This window comes from Hippocampus comes, unplaced genomic scaffold, assembly GCF_001891065.2.
Source record: "Hippocampus comes isolate QL1 unplaced genomic scaffold, H_comes_QL1_v1.1 scaffold389, whole genome shotgun sequence".
Classification (NCBI taxonomy): Eukaryota; Metazoa; Chordata; class Actinopteri; order Syngnathiformes; family Syngnathidae; genus Hippocampus; species Hippocampus comes.
The window spans coordinates 191,928-209,096 of NW_017805068.1; the positions used below are offsets into that span (position 1 = coordinate 191,928).

Here is a 17,169-nt window from a genome sequence, read left to right on the forward strand (position 1 = left end):
AGGCCCTGTCAGACAGTGCCGATCATTTGCTGTCCTCTAATGGCACATGGCCTGTAAGCTAGATCAGGGTTTACCCTCCAGAACCACAACATGGCAAACTGCACTGAACTGTTCATTTTGATGAAAATGTGATGATCCCTTCCATCCTCCCCCACCACCTTTTTATTCCCTCGTTCCTCATGATCCAGCCCCCACGCCGGCGCTGTGAGCTCTCTGACAGCTCAGGGAGCCCCACTAACTCATCCTAGCCTCTGGAGCCGCGACATCCTGCTTGTTTTATTTCCCACGCGCTAAATTGAGTCGTAAAGACTTGTAAAAATAACGACAGGCCACGTTTTCGGGGTTTTTTTTTTCTTTTTTTATTCTTTATTCCCTCAACCGCGCCACCGCTCCCTCGCACGCCCACCTCCCTCTTTCTGGCGAGTCCCAGGTGGGCTGTTTTGTCAACCCATTTAAAAGGTGTGACATGTTAACAAGACCGAGGATATTTACGCAACGCTGACCGGGGGCACGTCTGGATTCGGCAGCGTCTTTCAAAACTTCAAATATATTCATCCCAATCCGTCACGGGAGCGAGGATGGAGGCAGATCTAATCCCACAGTCAAAGTGTGTGTGGCATTCCTTTCTACAGCATTATTCGCCATTTTCCCAGGTCATGGTGTAAACATATGGACACAAACACTGTAGTCCAGAGCATGGGGTTATTTTTTTAGGCTCAGCATGAGAACATAAGAGCAGATCCATTTTACATTCTCTCAATCTCACACTGGTTACTCATGAACCCTTCCAGATCTGATGGGTGGTCCGACCAGCACTCTGCCTATGTTAAACAAAGGCAGTTAAAATGAAGAGGATGTTAAATTCTGCAAACGACAATGCAATTCATTGGGTGTAATTTGGTTACCGTGCACCTCATCAATTTCACCGTAGTGGTAGCTCAGCTACAGTCTAGGCTACAGCCAGATTAATGCAAGGAGTCCTTTCACCCCGAAGCTTGCGGTTGCTCTCAGTGTACAATGAATGACACTGTGCATAAAAAAAAAAATAAATACATGGACTACAAAAAAATAAACAAAAATGTCCACAGCGTTGAATTTTTTTTTTAATTAAATAAAAATATATTTGTATTTCTTTTGTTATATTCCATTGTTTTCCCTTCCTTGAAGGGTATTCACATCTGTTTAACTTATTATTCAAGGAAGACACATTGCTTGCGAACAGTCTGACAGCCAACAAGGTAGATTGCTTCAATTTAAATGTTTCCCTTGCGGCCTTATAAAGCACCGTAAAACCTACTTTAATGCTTCGTGTTAAAAAAAAAAAAAAAAAAAGCAGCGGCTAATTCTTGGAAAGGTGCTCGTTTGCTAGCCAGTCACCGCTGACGTGCCCTTGAGCAAGAGAGGGTGGAGATGCCAGCCATTACCATTCAGGTAAGTTGTACTTGTATCTCCTTGAGGGCTCAGCCATGTGTAAAGGAAGGACACACTCAGTCTGCTTGTTGAAGGGGAAAAAAAAAAAAGTGCTTTCCATGCGAGCAGTGTCACTACGGATCTGTGTCACTTCTCTGCACCGAGCAAAGATGACAGTTATTTTCATAGCGAAGGGTTGAGCTTGTGCACGCCACTGTGGTTCCCATTCAAAAGGAGAAATTAAGAACTGAGCAAGTGTTTACTGCAGTCCCCTGGAGGCGACAGGATTACATAGGATTTGGCTTCCGTCCAAAGAGGTTTCTTGTCAGTGCTCCTCCAGATGCACTTCCAACTCATCTTCAAACTCTGAGTGATAATTCCTGTATGTCAAAGTAAGAAACGTATTGATTTTGAATGCTATCCAAGACAAACTGGCCCAAGCAGCCGGGTTCAAAGATCAAAGCGGTGAAGCGGGTTCCTTTCCAGAGCGTCAGCCGCCGCCTTCAAACTGTCCGGGATTATTGTCCGAGGACACGGCAATAAATGTATTGATTCTCTGCGGATACAGTATGTGACCTGTGATGCGGGGCGATATCTGAAGCCTCATCTCAGATAAGTAGGTACATGCTCCCTGTCAAACCCCTGCGCCAAATGAGACAAGGCTTCAAACATTCAGAGGTTATCAGTGGAGGAACCTATTCATTTGGAATAATATGCAATTTCAGCACTCTGCTATTTAATTTCCATCTGATTATTTTTTGCTAATCTGCATGGCAATTTGTAGTTTGGCGAATAGAGGCTGAAAAAGCAATTGGTCCAGCTCAGATGGATCATGTGGAAAAACAGTAATGGTGTTTCGGAGCGAGCGTGAGACGGGAGAAGAATCGAGTGAAGAATGTGTCGTGATGTGAGCGAAGCTTGAAAGCAACATGAGAAAAGGCTGCCTCTTATAGCAGAGCAGCCTGAAACGGATGGACGCATAGCTTGTGGGCAAAAAAAAAAAAAAAAAAAAAAAAGGATTCAACGAGAAATGAATTGTGAATGAAAGGGCTTTGACGGCGATGAGTCCAGTCAGACAAAACGAGGAAGGAATTTTGGCCTTCGTTAACTTGTATCAAAGCTTCGTTCATGAATCCAAACACAGTTTGCCAGATTAAACTTTCTTGAATGAGGTCGCACGTTGGAATTGACCAGTTTTTCTGCCTTCACTACATTTTTGAACAGGCGACTGAGGTAACCACATCATTCGAAACACTTCAGCGCGATGCAGTTTGTTTACCGCCGCAAGCTACGACGACAAACTTAAATGAACGCCTCTCTGAAAGTCTCAGTCGACGTCCGGAGTTTGACAGAGCGCTTGCAGTGGATCTCTTTCTTGTACAAGTGATTCTGAAGCTTCCAGCAAGTGTATGAACTGTATTGTTACGCAAGAACAAGGAAGCTTCTCTCGCCAAATGTCCTTCAACAATCGTCCTGCATGCGGTTTTTGCAATTTGAAATGGTGAATACTTGAATACGAAGCACGGTCTCACGTTGTCACTTTAGACTGAAAAAACGGGGGTAAAAAGATGCATTCAAAATGGTGTGCTACACTGTACTAAAATGAATGAATAGTGAGAAGATCTACATTTTTTTTAAATGAAAATAAGTTCGTCCAATTTGCCAACACACAAGCGGTCCATTGGTCCCTTCTAGTTCACGTTTGCAACCGCCGTCTTCTTTTACAGTGGAGAGAGGGGCACACATGCGCTATCAGCAAGGAGAAAAGAGAGTATCATCCTGAACTCCAGGAACACGATTCAAAGGAGCTTGTTATATTTCCGGCACTTCAAAAATCTTTGATTTAATCTAGAAGTTACTCTTTTTATCCTGCGTTTCCATGGAAACAAGCGAAGTTGGGGCAGGAAGGAATAAGCAGGAGGGTGGGGTGGGGGGGGGCTGATAAGGGGAGGATGAGAGAGGAGTGGAAGGGGGAGGAGTGACGACAGAGGGCTACTTTCATTTAGGAATTGAGGCAAGGGATGAAGGGATGAGGATTAGCTGTCACAATGAGGAAAAGGTGTCTGTCCTGTAGCTTCCTTTCCGTCGCTCCACTTGCTCAAACTCCCTTCACCTCTGTGTCCTTGACAAGTCTGCTCACAAAGGTATTTATCAGCCCCCATTCCATTAATTACCATCCAATTAGCGACTCCCACAGTGGAACTGCTGCAAGACTGCGGTGTCGAGTCGCTTCACTTAGCCAGTCTTGACACCTTCATGTTTTCCACTTCCCTCAAACTCGCAGCAATAGCGTGAGGCGTGTTTTTCACAAAGAATCCCGAAGCCCGCTAATGCATCCGTTTCAATCGCATTCATTCATGCCGACGAGAGATTTGCCACTAAAGAGCGATTTCAGCTAATTGGCGAGGCGGCTCGGCTGTGTGCACTTGATTCCCGTTTCCTGCTTCGACATTTTGCATGTTATTGATACAAGCTTATTTCGCGCCCCCTTCACCTCCTTCATTCAAAATCCTCAAAGGGAGGAGAGGGTGCAAAGTTAAGAATGACTTCTAAGGAGGCGAGGGGCTGGCCCTGAGAGAGCGGCGCTAATTGGCGCGCTTTGAGACTGGTCCGTTCGGGCTGTGGGCAAGGACAAGTGTGTGGTATCTCGGACTCGTTAGCACGGAATTAGCCGATGAGAGCCATTTCGACCAATCGCCTCCAGCCAGCGGCCGTCGCGTGGGTGCATTGTGCTCCTCTCCGCCTTTTTGACAAGTGCAAAGCAAACACACTTGTGCTACCCTCACGCGCATCCCTGCACACACGCGCGTACAAACTCATTAAGCCTGGATGCTAAATACCTCAAGAGCTTGTTTAGCTGTGTACTTTGCATTCACAACAAATCCACTTCCAGTTTGTCATAACAAGCTCCTGCACACTTACATCTTAACCCAATTACAAAATAGCTATCCTCGTGGGTAACAAGCATATTTGTAGGATGAACGCAGACAGTAAGCACGTTCATATTTGTACAAGCTAGCCCATGATGTGTGTGGAGTTTCTGCAGTACTTCATGCCACACACACCGCACGCTGCCTGGGGCTGTTGACGAGTTCTTTTTCTGTGTACTGTTGAGGTTCCCCACCCCTCCCATCCACCTCAAAAAAAAAAAAAAAATTCTACCACCCACCCCCAGACTTGAAGTATGCTGACAGAGCAGCTGCTGAGATGAACGCACTCTCTCTCACTGACACACACACATCGGTGTTTTGCGCTTTGATCAGACACGCATGCCGCATTTGAGTGCAGGCTATAACGCAATATTTAGGGTGATTTGGAACGTGTCTTTGCGCGTGCGTAGGTGTGTGATGGAAAAAGTCTGACAACTTTCATTAATATTCAAATCGCCACTGATAACTTACATACATTCAAATGTATGAGAGTCAAATGACAAATTATTACCGTTAACCGTAAAATTATGAACAAAGTCACATCTGCAACCATTTGTTGTTGTTGTTAAAAGTCATTTCTCGTTGCATTACTAGCCTTTGACACAGACAAACAAGTATTAAACAGGCTAAGCGGTATAGTTTAATGTGCTCTGTGGTTTCATTAAATCAATCAGATGTCAGATAAAATCTAAATAAATGTTCTCAGGAAGAAAAAAAAAATGCATCTATTTTCTTTACTCATGAGCTTCAACCAATCGCAGCTAACTGGCAAAAGGTGGAATCCACCCCACACTGGTTGCCAGTCACTCAAGCCATTCAGACTCACATTCACATCTATGGTCAGTTTTGCATTGATCTTGGTTTCATTTTTCATGATTGGTCTGCTGGTGCAATTTTGCACCCAGTCAATCAAAAGTATTCACGTAGAACTGCAACAAGTCAGTAAAGAGCTGCATTTTTTTCAGCTTGAAGACACTTTTCCTCGATAAACAAATTAATTACTATCCCAATCAACCCATACATGCGACAGACAACTCAAAAAGGCAAAGTAAGAACTGGTCAGAGCTGGAGCGAGAGGCTACAGTGCACACACAAGGACGAAACACACTGGCATAGGGCAAAGGCAGACCAGGACCATTTAAACACAAGGCAACAGGTGGAAACAATCAGGGCGGGGCTGACAATCAGGAAGGAGAGTCGTTCTTTCAAAATAAAACAGGAAGTGACCAGACAGACACACCGCGGTGTGAGATGCAAAGAGATACACCAGAGTGAAAGGGCCACTCAATGCTACACCTCTTGAGCTGGTCTCACGATCAACGACAAGAAGCAGCCATCTTGTGTCCACGGTGGGATGTGAACTTTGACCCTTTAGCTCCAAAGCACAAGACATCTCATCTTAAAAAAAAACAGGTGCATGCATTCTGCAGCAACCTGTGCAAATGTGGCAGATACAGGAAGAGCAGGTCATGATCGCATGGATTCTATCGAAATTATTGTAATCCGACGGCCTCGTTGGCGATGCCGGACACGTCCTGTGAGGATGGTGAAATGCCGCGGTCTCCAAGTGGGGACGCGAGGTCGTTAGCATCCGGAAATCTAAAGTTAAACACATCGGAAAGGTGCGAGTAAAAAGACAGAAAAAACATGGACTCAATGGACTGATTACAGCCCTGACCTTTTATCTGATGGCTCACTAATTGAATCATGTGGTAAATAGATGATGATGATGGTGGCTGTGGTGATGATGATGATAATGAAGAAAATGGCTTTTTTTTTTCTAAGGGAGGAGGTAGTAGTAATTGCCTTTTAAATGGAGGGCTGTGTGGGAAAAGTCAAAGACATCGGGATGACATGAATAATACAAGAAGTAGGTGAGATAAAACCAGAAGCCCTGAGCTTGCACTAAAATAGAACTAACCTCGCGATTATTACTGACACAAAGCGAAAACGATCATTATGGGGACCATATACAGGCCGTTAGTAATTTGGAATGAGCAACTGAGCTCAAAGGTAATAGCACTGGAGGCGAGGAGAGCATGAATTTTTAAAAAGTTTTTCCCACTGTAAAAAAAAAAAGAAAACCAAAAACAAAAACCGACAACACCCCTCGAACAACCTTCACACACAGGAGCGGAAATCAAAAAGTGTGAGACTCAAGCTACTGCCATTTGATACCGCATGGTGCAAGAGAGTCAAATGATTGACATAATCAGAATCGTAATAATTGCCACGGAAATAGCGCTGCCAATCAAGCAATCATGTCAGTGTGCAGGCGATGGTAATTGGGAAACATGGTGACTGACAACATCAATGTGAGCTTTCCCCACCAACACCTGCAACATTGGCACAATTCAGTCATAGCGGAGTTGAGTCACGCAATAATGACAGGCAAGCCCTGTCGTCAGAGCGTTGCACAAACAGGGAAGCCTGCTCGTTCCTTACGACTGAGAAAATGTGCAGCTCATCGCGCAGTCACAAGCTAATCTATTCACAGTTGTCCCCATGCTAACACACGGTTATTAATTAAAGCTTGACTGATTCGGATTTTCAGATTGTTGGGGGGGAAAAAGTCACGTCAAAATTACAACCCGGTGAATGCGTTCATTTGCTGCCGCTTGTGTTCAGGGTCAAGGGTCAGTTTGAGCCCGTTGCAACTGACTTCAAGTGAGTGGAGGTATTTGCCAGTCAATCACAGAGCGCATACAGACCATTAGAGCAGTGATTGCCAACCAAGGTGCTGCGGCACACTAGCGTGCCTTGAGGGATCATCAAGGGTGCCGTGGAAAACTATCCGTCAACGTGCGCGGGCGCAGGAATTCAGCGCTCTACCCTGGCAAAGTCTTTTGTATTGCGCGAGGACTGAGCGTGCATGCCAAACTGGGAACAAGAGTCTATTTTCCGTCGACGATTCGCCAAGTAGAGTTTGAAATGAAAATGTGGCGTAAACGAAGGCCACTGCTTCCCTGCTCAAATCTCTCAAAAGAGGCGGACCTTTCGAGTCGTTCGCCGAGAGTAAGTGACCTCCCTGCCATGACCCTCTATTAGAGAGAATGCGACGGCACAATCCCTCCTTCGCCCTAACAATCCTGACTTGAGAATTGTTTTCCCATGATTGTTCCTTCACTTTCGAGAGCTGAAGGTGAGGGACTATGCACTTTGTCTCTGTATCTTTTCTCCACAGAAACAGTCATGTCTGGGTTTTTTTTTTCCCCCTCCAGAGGCATTATATATATACAAAAAATTCAGGATTACAAAATGATCCCTGATTTTATTACGTCTGATTGAATGCTTTCATCTGTTGTGCAGGGTGTTCGCAAAGTCGCCGTGCACGGTGCACTCAAGAGACACATTTTCAATTACGAATGCAGGATGTACTCTTTTGTGTTGAAACATGTCTGGTCATAAAAATAGAAGTGCACAGTACTTTCTGAACACTCTGAAGTCTGCTTTTTGAATCTATAGTGTTTTTATGTATTATTCCCCCCTCCCGCACACCAACGTTCACGTAAAGAAAAAAAAAAAGCTAGGAAAGTATTAACTTTAAATATGCACATAAAAAAGCTGTGAATGAATCTGCTTATGAACCCCGGAGCAATGTCGCATAAAAGGTGTTTTCAGATTATTTTAACCCGAATGAAGGCAGATTTGGAATTAACAAGAATCTGAATCAACGGTAGGAAATCGAATGGGTTCCAATCATATTCATATTGCCTTGCATCAAAGGTTGCGTGTGCATTGCTGTTTCTGCATTTCAATTTATATCCGTCCACTGCATTGGTTACATGTGTGGATCCACCCGTTTCAGTGAAGCGTAATTTGTCGGCCGGATGATGAAGTTCCACCTTCAACAGGGCAAATAGAGTCATTGCTTGTGCATTTCTCTTCTGTTCACTTTGCTTTTTTCTTTTCTTCAGCCTCAGGGCTTGAGCACAAATTCAAGTAGCCACAAGGCACCCGCAGGTCTGTCCCTGGTCTTCATGGTCACACAAAGCCAGATTCACATTGGCAGAGCGAGCAAAAGAGGTGAAAAGTGCTCCGTAATTCTCGAGCCTTGATATTTTCACGAAAGCAGGTCACAGACACCATATACTAAGACACCTGGGAGCTGTTTCAATTTCGGGAAATATGTCTCCTTTAAATAACAGGATTACGCAAAAAAACGACTCCACCGGTTTTGCAATATTTGGTTCTCATACAAATGAGGATTGTTTGCTCTGGGCGGAAGTCTGCTCTCTACTGATTGTCATTTGAGTTGTCGACATCCCGAATAAATAAATGAAACACTTGGAAGCAATAAGGTCATGATTTTTTTTTTATTGAAAATGTGGTCCTATTGACCATAAATGAACCGTGAGTTTACATCGTCATTGTCTGTTTCCCTGGCTGCGCGTGACACGGCGAACTGTTGTGTTAAAGTAGCAGGACGAGCTTTCGGATTTGTATGGTGTCCCGTCTTGCTCCGTGAGAGCCTTCTTCCCCTTCACAGCCCTCCTGAGACAGAGAGCAGCGGTGCCTTGGACTCCTCTGTGTGCCTTCATCCGTTTTCTTTACGTTCAACGTCTCTAAGTCCTCCTTAACTTTTTAGGCATGTTGAGATGTGAATCACATTATCACGGATTAGCGGGCTGCATGGGACTCCATTACGATAGATAATCACCTTCTGCAGCGGCTGCGCTGCGTCTAATACTATTCGGCCCCGCTCCTCCACGGAGGGCCAGCATGGTGTGAACAGCTGGCGTCTCCCTCGGTTATTATGCCGAACATTGCAAGGTTTGGGAACTGGTGTATGTTGTAGGCTTGTGGGCCACAGTGTCACATGCCATTGTCTATCTCCACTGTGCACTTTGAACGCGATTTACCTCCAATAAGATAAATCGCCGAAGTCGAAATGTTGTTGTGATCGCAGTCTGTTGATTGTAGGTCGGATTATCCAAGCTAGGGAGAAAGAACTGTGAATGTCTGAAAATCATTTGCCAACAATGGTAATGGAGGGAACAAGTAATATCTTGTTTTGTTTTGTTTTTTTCTCTGCATGCGGTTGGTGGTTGGCAACAGTAAGAAGAAAAAAAATTTTTTTTTTCCAAGAGGGGACTCAGAGCAGCAAGAAAATAGACTACTGCACCATAGTGGAAACTACGGAGTGCAATACTGGAGTCTTTTTTTTTTTTTTTTTTTTGTGGTCATTACTAACTGTGCATCCTCAACTCTTACAACAGCCAGCAGTTACATCACACATACGGTTTGCTTCAGCAAACTCCAGCTGTGCCCATAATGAATATTTCTGCAACCTACAGGAATGGAGTGAAACCGTAAAATCCAGCATATCGGGTTTTAAACATCAAATGAAGGTCTGTGATTGTTTGGCCTCGAGTGAGTAGTAAACCTAATGTGTAGTCAACTTTGGGGCGGTTAAATGAGTTTTTTTGTTTTTTTTTTCCAGTACAACTTTTGAATCTGATCGTATGGTGTTCCTAATGATTTGGCAACCGAGCGTATACAAATGCCGAAAAGCACCCCTGTATTTGCAAAGTGATTTCTAAATGATATATTTTAGCATTTTCCTAATTACATTATACAGATTGACTGACTCGCCCGCTAACTCTCATTCTCCACCCATAAAGTAAAGCTGGAAATCATCTTTCCTCAACCTCCCATGGTGGCCTCAAGTTGACTCAACCTTAAGTTCACCCCTCTTTACACACCCCGATTTCCTCGCCACGCTAATCTCCCGGGTGCATTTTACTTCACATGGCTCAATGTTTGTCTCTGGCTTTCACTCGCCACCCCGGGGCAGGTAGCCGTAACGGCCTCGACAGGAAACCACAGTGAGGCAGGGCCCGGTCGTGTTGATCCTAATGAGAGCAGGAACCAACAGACACACACACACATTGGCCAACGCGCGTGTGCGCACACAAATTTGTATCGCTTCACGTTGTTCTTATTGGAGCCACGGGGGGATTTGATGATTAAAAACGGCTCTTTGCAGCCACATGACGGTTCCTAGATTCCCAGGGCTTTTATGTAAAGTGGCACTCTCAGCCAATAGGATGTGCAGTCGTTTCAATATAAACACCCGGCTGTACTTTCATTTTTCTTTGTAAACTCAATTAGTAAGAGTTACAGAAAGTGCTGCCGTCAACGGAACAAATGAGCGCAACTGAGCAGTTGTTTACAGTACATTTGGACAGATTTTCTATATTTACAGTCCATAATGAGATGTAGCACCTTTAAAAAGATCCAAAAAATAAAATAAAAATCTCATTGTAAGCAATATCATCAATACAGGATGTATATTTGTATCTCATTATATTATAATACCTAAATTAAAAAAAAAAAGTGTATCTACCGTTGTGGCTGTGGGTGTGCATCCAAATTGTTTTAAGAGTCAACTCTACACACTCACTTTTGGTGAAGTTCGTGGATTGTTTTAAGCTCTCATTTCTTTTTGGCTGGCAAGATAATCACAAAATGTTTAATACTTTTCAGACGCTAACAATGGTCCCGAAGTACTGAGTTTACAAGATACAAGTACATTGGAAGAAAGTCAGCCACAACAGGATGTCTATGAAGGTGACGCATTAAAACATTCTCAATAGTTTAAATCATCAGTTAAAATCATTTTATATTAATAAAATAATTATTGAAATTGGATTGAGTTCTACCAGCTGAGGGTAATCAAATATTAATGCAGACTTTTTTTTTTTTTTTTAGGGATGTTTTTCCTTAATGCAAAAGCAGGCGAAAAAGCTTTCTTTCCCTGGGATCATCAGTGGCTTTAATGTAATTCATGTGAATAATTACAGATAATCACGCTCAATTATGCACCTAATGCTAATATGACTAATAACGTGATTTAATGAACACGGCCCTGACAATTTGGAATATACCAAAGAAGATTATGAAGTTAATGAATGTAAGAATTATTGCTGTCAGTTTTTTTATGCTCTCTAAATGCCTGCCCCGCATCTCTTTTTGTTGAGTTTGGATGTCAAAGCACTCTCACTGGACACCTCGTTAGGTACCCCACCAAGATAGCCTAAATCGATGTGGTTTTGTCTATTTTTTAGATGAGCAGGATTAGTTATACATATCATGATGAGAACGGTTGTTTTGTTTGTCTGTGTTGTGTGATTTTGTGACGCATTTCTTGTCTGGGGTGCAAAGACTCTTGTTAAAATTTGTACATGCACAGTAGCTCCTCTTCAATACGGGTGATAAAAGGATTTTGCAGCACAGAAAAAAAACAAAACAAAAAGACAGCATCACACCAATGCCCAAAGAATTGCGGATTCTGAGTGCAAATGAGGGAACAGTCTAGAAAAGTCATTGGCATTGAGTATTGCAATTGGGGACAGGCCCTACATTAAGCAACCAAATCACACGATCGTACGGAGATATATAAGTCAATCAGCACCATCGTGCACGTTTGTCATCTAACGCGTCTCGGAGGACTGGAGGACTTGGTCAAACCTGACCATGACGGAGCGAATGGGCCGGAGCTCCCAATCCGGGGATCCGGTTGACAGGACATCACCCTTGTATTATTCATGCGATGGCCCTTTTACATGCTGTTGTCCCCGAAGGTTTGTTCCCATCTCAAAGCGGTGGGTGTTCCATTAACACAATGATTGTGGCTAGTTGAAATATAAAAAATGACCTTTGCTCGGGGGTGCCCGCGCCATTAGCTAAAGGTCAAAAGAGACAACGCATTTAACATTAGCCACAGAATCAGTGGCGAGGATATCGATCACTTTAAATCACACTGGACCTTCAACTTCATTGCTCACAGTTTGAATGAATAAAGCGACTTGGGTGGCATGTTTACCTTGATGACCTTTGGCTTTGTTTGCATGAACATACATAAAATAATGTTTGCGTGAACTATGTGAGTGTTGATGTTTGAGTGTGTGCACATAGATGTACCACCGATATAGGTGGTCCTTCTGACCACATCATACTTATTGTTTCTCTCAAACATCACATCTCGCAATGTGTTGAAGTTGAGGTTAGCAGAAGGGGTTATTCAGGAATAATGCATTATGACGAGCTTTTCCAGCTGGTCCTGTTCTGCTCGCACTGCATGAATGCAGCTTTCACATTTGTGCATGTCAGCCAATGTAACACATGTAGTATACGTGTCATTTAACACTGAATGATACTCAAAAAGACATCCGGATCAACGAACGGCAGGGCTATAAAGGTTCGGAATGTTCCTCAGCGTTGGTGCAATGTGTCAAAGTAGTAAATATTGCAAAAGACACGTGAAAATGAGTCGTGCGTGCACTTTACAGCAACACACACAAAAAAAGGAAGAAAATAATAAAAAAAAACATTTGTTAGGTTTTTGAGATCCATGACTCAAGTGGGTGTGGCACAAACAACTTGGTAGGCGGACCTGTCTCTCTTAGGCCCCTCCTCCAGGTTTTGATCCCATGCAAATACTTTTTTAACGATGTATAATTATTGTCAAATATTAAAAATATCGTCGTCCCTCATAAAATATACAAGCCTACTACATTTTCAAATATTAAAACATTCGTCGTCCCTCATGAATGTTCAACGTTTGAATTCCTCGCCACTGGTGGCAGTTAAAAGGACACAGACGTGTCTGGGTAGCGTCGACCTCTCGGCCCTGTGAACACGCATAACGTTGCCATGCTCAGACTGATGTTTATAATGGAGGAACAGGATGACCTTTATGATGAATTAATAATTGATAGAGTAATTGGACTGGCCGTTTACTGGGTCAAGGAAGCCCAAGGTTTTCGCTGCCAAAAGAGAGCCATTATTCTGCTTTGTGTGGCCAGCAAAGGGCAAACAGCAGATCAAATATTCACCATGAAGCGCGCACACGCAATTAGCCCTGGCCTAATATGGCTGACTTCACAGAAAGTCTCAATGCGAAGCGAGCCGCATCTACTGGCGGTCACCTTGCAGGGGTTGGTCAACATGGCTGCGAATATGACGACGAACGACGCTGGCGGGGAGAATGATGTTCATCAGGGAGTGTCAACAGTGTGGCAGACAAACGGTTGAATATAAATGGGTTGGGGACGGGGAGTGTTTTCACTTCAATTAAACTGGATTGCCAAGGAAATGCCTAATGGGTCACGCACGTGCCGTGCGCGTCTCAAGCATGTCACTCTTGATGTGCTCCCTCTTCCAGACGTTCTCATATTGAGATCAACGGCATTCACCCCCCCCACCCCCTCCAATATCACTGAAATGCCACCAAGGTTTGCATGTCAACTTTTGACATGGCGGATTCGCCATCCATTAAGGCATAATGACGTGAAAGATCTTCTATTATTTGGTGCTTAGCTGTGCACGCAAATCACACGGAGGTCAAGTGGAATTGAACTGCGGTGTCTGAGTGCCTTGTCGACTTTTGGAGTCGTCCCTTTGAACACTAATGGTGTGTTGTGATTGATTAGCTCCTCAGTTTGACGGTTAAATGTAAGAGTTTGCTTGTCAAGACACGAAAGAACCCGACTATAGGTTGGTTCATAAAATGAAAGTGTTTTATGCAACGGAAGACAGAAAGCAGGCAGTGATTGGTGATGATGGGTCAGGGCCTTCCCGAGAGCAGGAAGCGTAAATTGCTCTGCATTGACGAGAAGAGATGTTTTGTTGGAAAAAGTTATAAAGTGATACAGGCTAACAGACTTTCGGAATGCACACCGCTTTATTTCAGAAAGTATCAAAAATATTTTCATTTTAAGTCATACGATAGACTTTGACTCAATAAACCGACCAAGAAGAAACTGACCATTTGCATTCATTTTAAATTGCAGAAAATACATTTTTCTCACTGCCATTCTCATTTAGCTGAATAAGGAAACAGATAATTCTGGGAACACATCTTGGTATGATGCCGTATTATCGTACACTACGACCACAAAAACAAACAAGGAACGTTTCAGGCATTTTTGACACAGCTCTTGTATTGGATCTAATTAAATGTTGGGGCCAGTGAGTTTATATACCCCTCCCCCACTTGATTTGAAAAAAGAACAAGAGCTAAGAATGGTTCTCTTTTTAACAAAAATGGAACAGTCAAGCCTCGTAGCCCAGACGTCTGCTTTGAAATCTTCTTCCCTGCAGCTCAGAGTTGTGTTGGCGCTCAGTCGATCACCTCGCAAATATTCTCTCCGCAACATGACAACTGATTCCAACAGATGTGCAGAGATGAGGGCAGATGAGTGTACCGATATCAGAAAAAAAAAGAAAAAAAATCCTCTCCTCTCTGAATGGGACTGGAGTTGAAAAACATGCATTGCGACGTGCACATCAGACGCAGGCAAACTCCACCGTGAAACTATCCCCTCTTTTTCTCTTCTCCTTCTGTACTGAAGAGGGAGTCAAAGAATGCTTACGCGTGGAAAATTTCAAGGCTTCGCGATCGAGATCAAGTAGAATTTTTACTGTACTGGTGTGGGGTGAAAATCCCATGCTGCATTTGCAGAAGGGGTGCGATCTCATTAGCTATTCTAGTCCATCTCTGAGATGGTGCTTGGGGCAGGTGGGCCCTAAGGAGCCGTCTGGATCCCCGCTGTGATGAAAGACGTCTGGTTGTCACGCAGATTTGATTGGATGGTGTTTAATTGCTACATTCTGGTTGGATGGCCCATCGGTTAATTGGAACCCAACCCCGTCTGTGAGCTGGGAGTAAATGTATGGGGAACATATGGCACGGGTTGAATATTGCAGATGTGTGCACGACGCGGCAATGGCTTTCGCACTTTTGGCACCGCAAATCCACCTTTGTTTATCTGAAAAAGCCACCGAAATCTCAAAAGCACTTTTCTTGGGTGACAAATTCGTTTTTGTAAGGGTGAGTTCACATGAAAATGATGCATTTTGTTTGACTGAAGGGGGGAAAACGTTTACATCGACCTGCAAAAGTGAAAATTCCATGATGCCTGCATGCCACTGCAATAGTCAGCCATCATCTCACACAACAGCCATCATTGTGAAGTACACTTAATCTAAAAAGTAACAGACAAATGCATGTCCTTCATTTTCAAAGGAAACAAAAAATATCTGTGATTAGATATAATGACCTGCAATTGACTGATGACCACTCCAGCGTGTACAGAGCTTCCCACCTACAGCCCGCTTCCCGTCTAGGCTCCACCTTGCTCGCGATCCTAATAAGGACACGCGGTACAGAAATTAAACAAAACTTTCAACATACGACATCATAGTCTCAAAAACATGTTTACCATACGAAAGACCAAGATGGCAGTCCAAAATAGTGTTACAAACAGTCCCTATGCTTCCGCCTTCGGGAGAGGTACAATCCCGCTTCAAAAAGACATGAGGGATCAGAACTCCCCCAACCCAAAGGCCCCCCAAACCCCAAAGGAAAAAAAAAAAATCATCAATCTTTGGACAATTGACCAACCCAGTGTAAACCCAGGATCTGGGTCTGATTGACTTACTGTCAGTGTAATCCATATCATAACCATCTGCTCGGATGCTGTGAAACAGCACGAGCATATTAGCTGTGCGTCCCCTTTGAGGGTTTCAGCTGACAGGAGCCCGCAGGCCTCTGCGGAGTCATTTGGAAGAGTACCTGTAAAGCCACGCAGCATGAATCCAAATTCTGCTATTGTGTCTGCTGAGAGCTCAACACTTGTCTCGCTTTCTGATCTTATTCTTGGCATGATGGGCAGTTTTCACCTGAAAATGATGAAAGGACACGCATGGATTTGATTCGAGAAAATTGTTTTGAATTCAAATCGTTGTAATGTGTTTTATTTAAGGTAGTGAGTCATGGGGTAGTTTTTCCCCCCACCCCACACTGTATAGTGTTAGCATGAACACTCATAAGTGTTCATCTAAACACTCAATAGTGTCATTATTTCTGCGCTGTCAACAGTACATTTTGTTTTCTGTCACACACTATTCTGTGCACAGAATTAACACTTTTATAAATGTTACTTTAACCCCGGGTTGTGTGGAAACATGTAGACACTCTGCCTGTGTTAAAATTAACACCCTTGGTCTTAAATTATCACCAGCAGATTTGCTGTGCATGTCTTTTGAAGGAAGAGTTTTTGTTTTGGTTTTTTTCCAAGAAACAACTATCGTTGAGATGCTGAATGCTTGTTGTGATGAATGAACAATCACGTCCACACTCTTAACTATGGATTCATCCACTAATCAGTTATTACTCACATCCCTGGTGCTGCTACAAATGTGGCGGTCTGACCTCTGGAATTGTCTAATGTCGCCGAATCATATTCTGAAATGTCTTTTGAAAAGCTCTGGCGGAATTGTCGTCTGGCGGATGCCCCTCGGCTTCCCCAGCTCCTAGATGGTTCTGCTCAAATCGGCCCAGTGGATAATAAAAGGTTCAGATGGTTCTGCAGTCCGGGATGTCCCTTTGTAAGCTCTCGGTACAACAACATATAATAAGCTCTGCGGGCAAAAACAACCGAGGTCATCCGCTGTCAACCAACTCCAATAACCTGCTGTTCTGCGCTTCCCGGAATCCATGAACGAGCTAGTCGCCTGATATCAAGTGTGCAGCCGACTGTCCGATTCTGGCTTTTTTTTTTTAATGAAACCTGGTGAGTTCTCGTATTCCACAGTTACATGAGTGAAATAATGTAACAAGTGCATGTGTGTCTGGAGGCCTATTTATGCGCCAATCATTCCCTTCCTCCGGTCGCGGTCCTGACGTTGACCCTGGCGTGACTTTGAAATCGGGAGCAGCGCAAATTTCACCTGATGTTTGCTGAAATTTCACCTCACTTTCATCAGCTTGTAACGGAAGGTTTCAGTTTGACTGCCTGTATGTCACAGAGCTGACGGGGCT

General features: G+C 43.7%; 1 long non-coding RNA gene across 1 annotated transcript in view; it reads right to left on the reverse strand.

The window, feature by feature from the left end:
- Positions 1–15,928: 15,928 nt before the first annotated feature.
- The window catches only part of LOC109512651 (uncharacterized), a 7,536-nt gene continuing 6,295 nt past the window's right edge, over positions 15,929–17,169 (reverse strand). The window contains exon 3 of the long non-coding RNA XR_002167569.1: positions 15,929–16,028. This is a non-coding gene — a long non-coding RNA (uncharacterized LOC109512651). The remainder of the gene's footprint in view (positions 16,029–17,169) is intronic.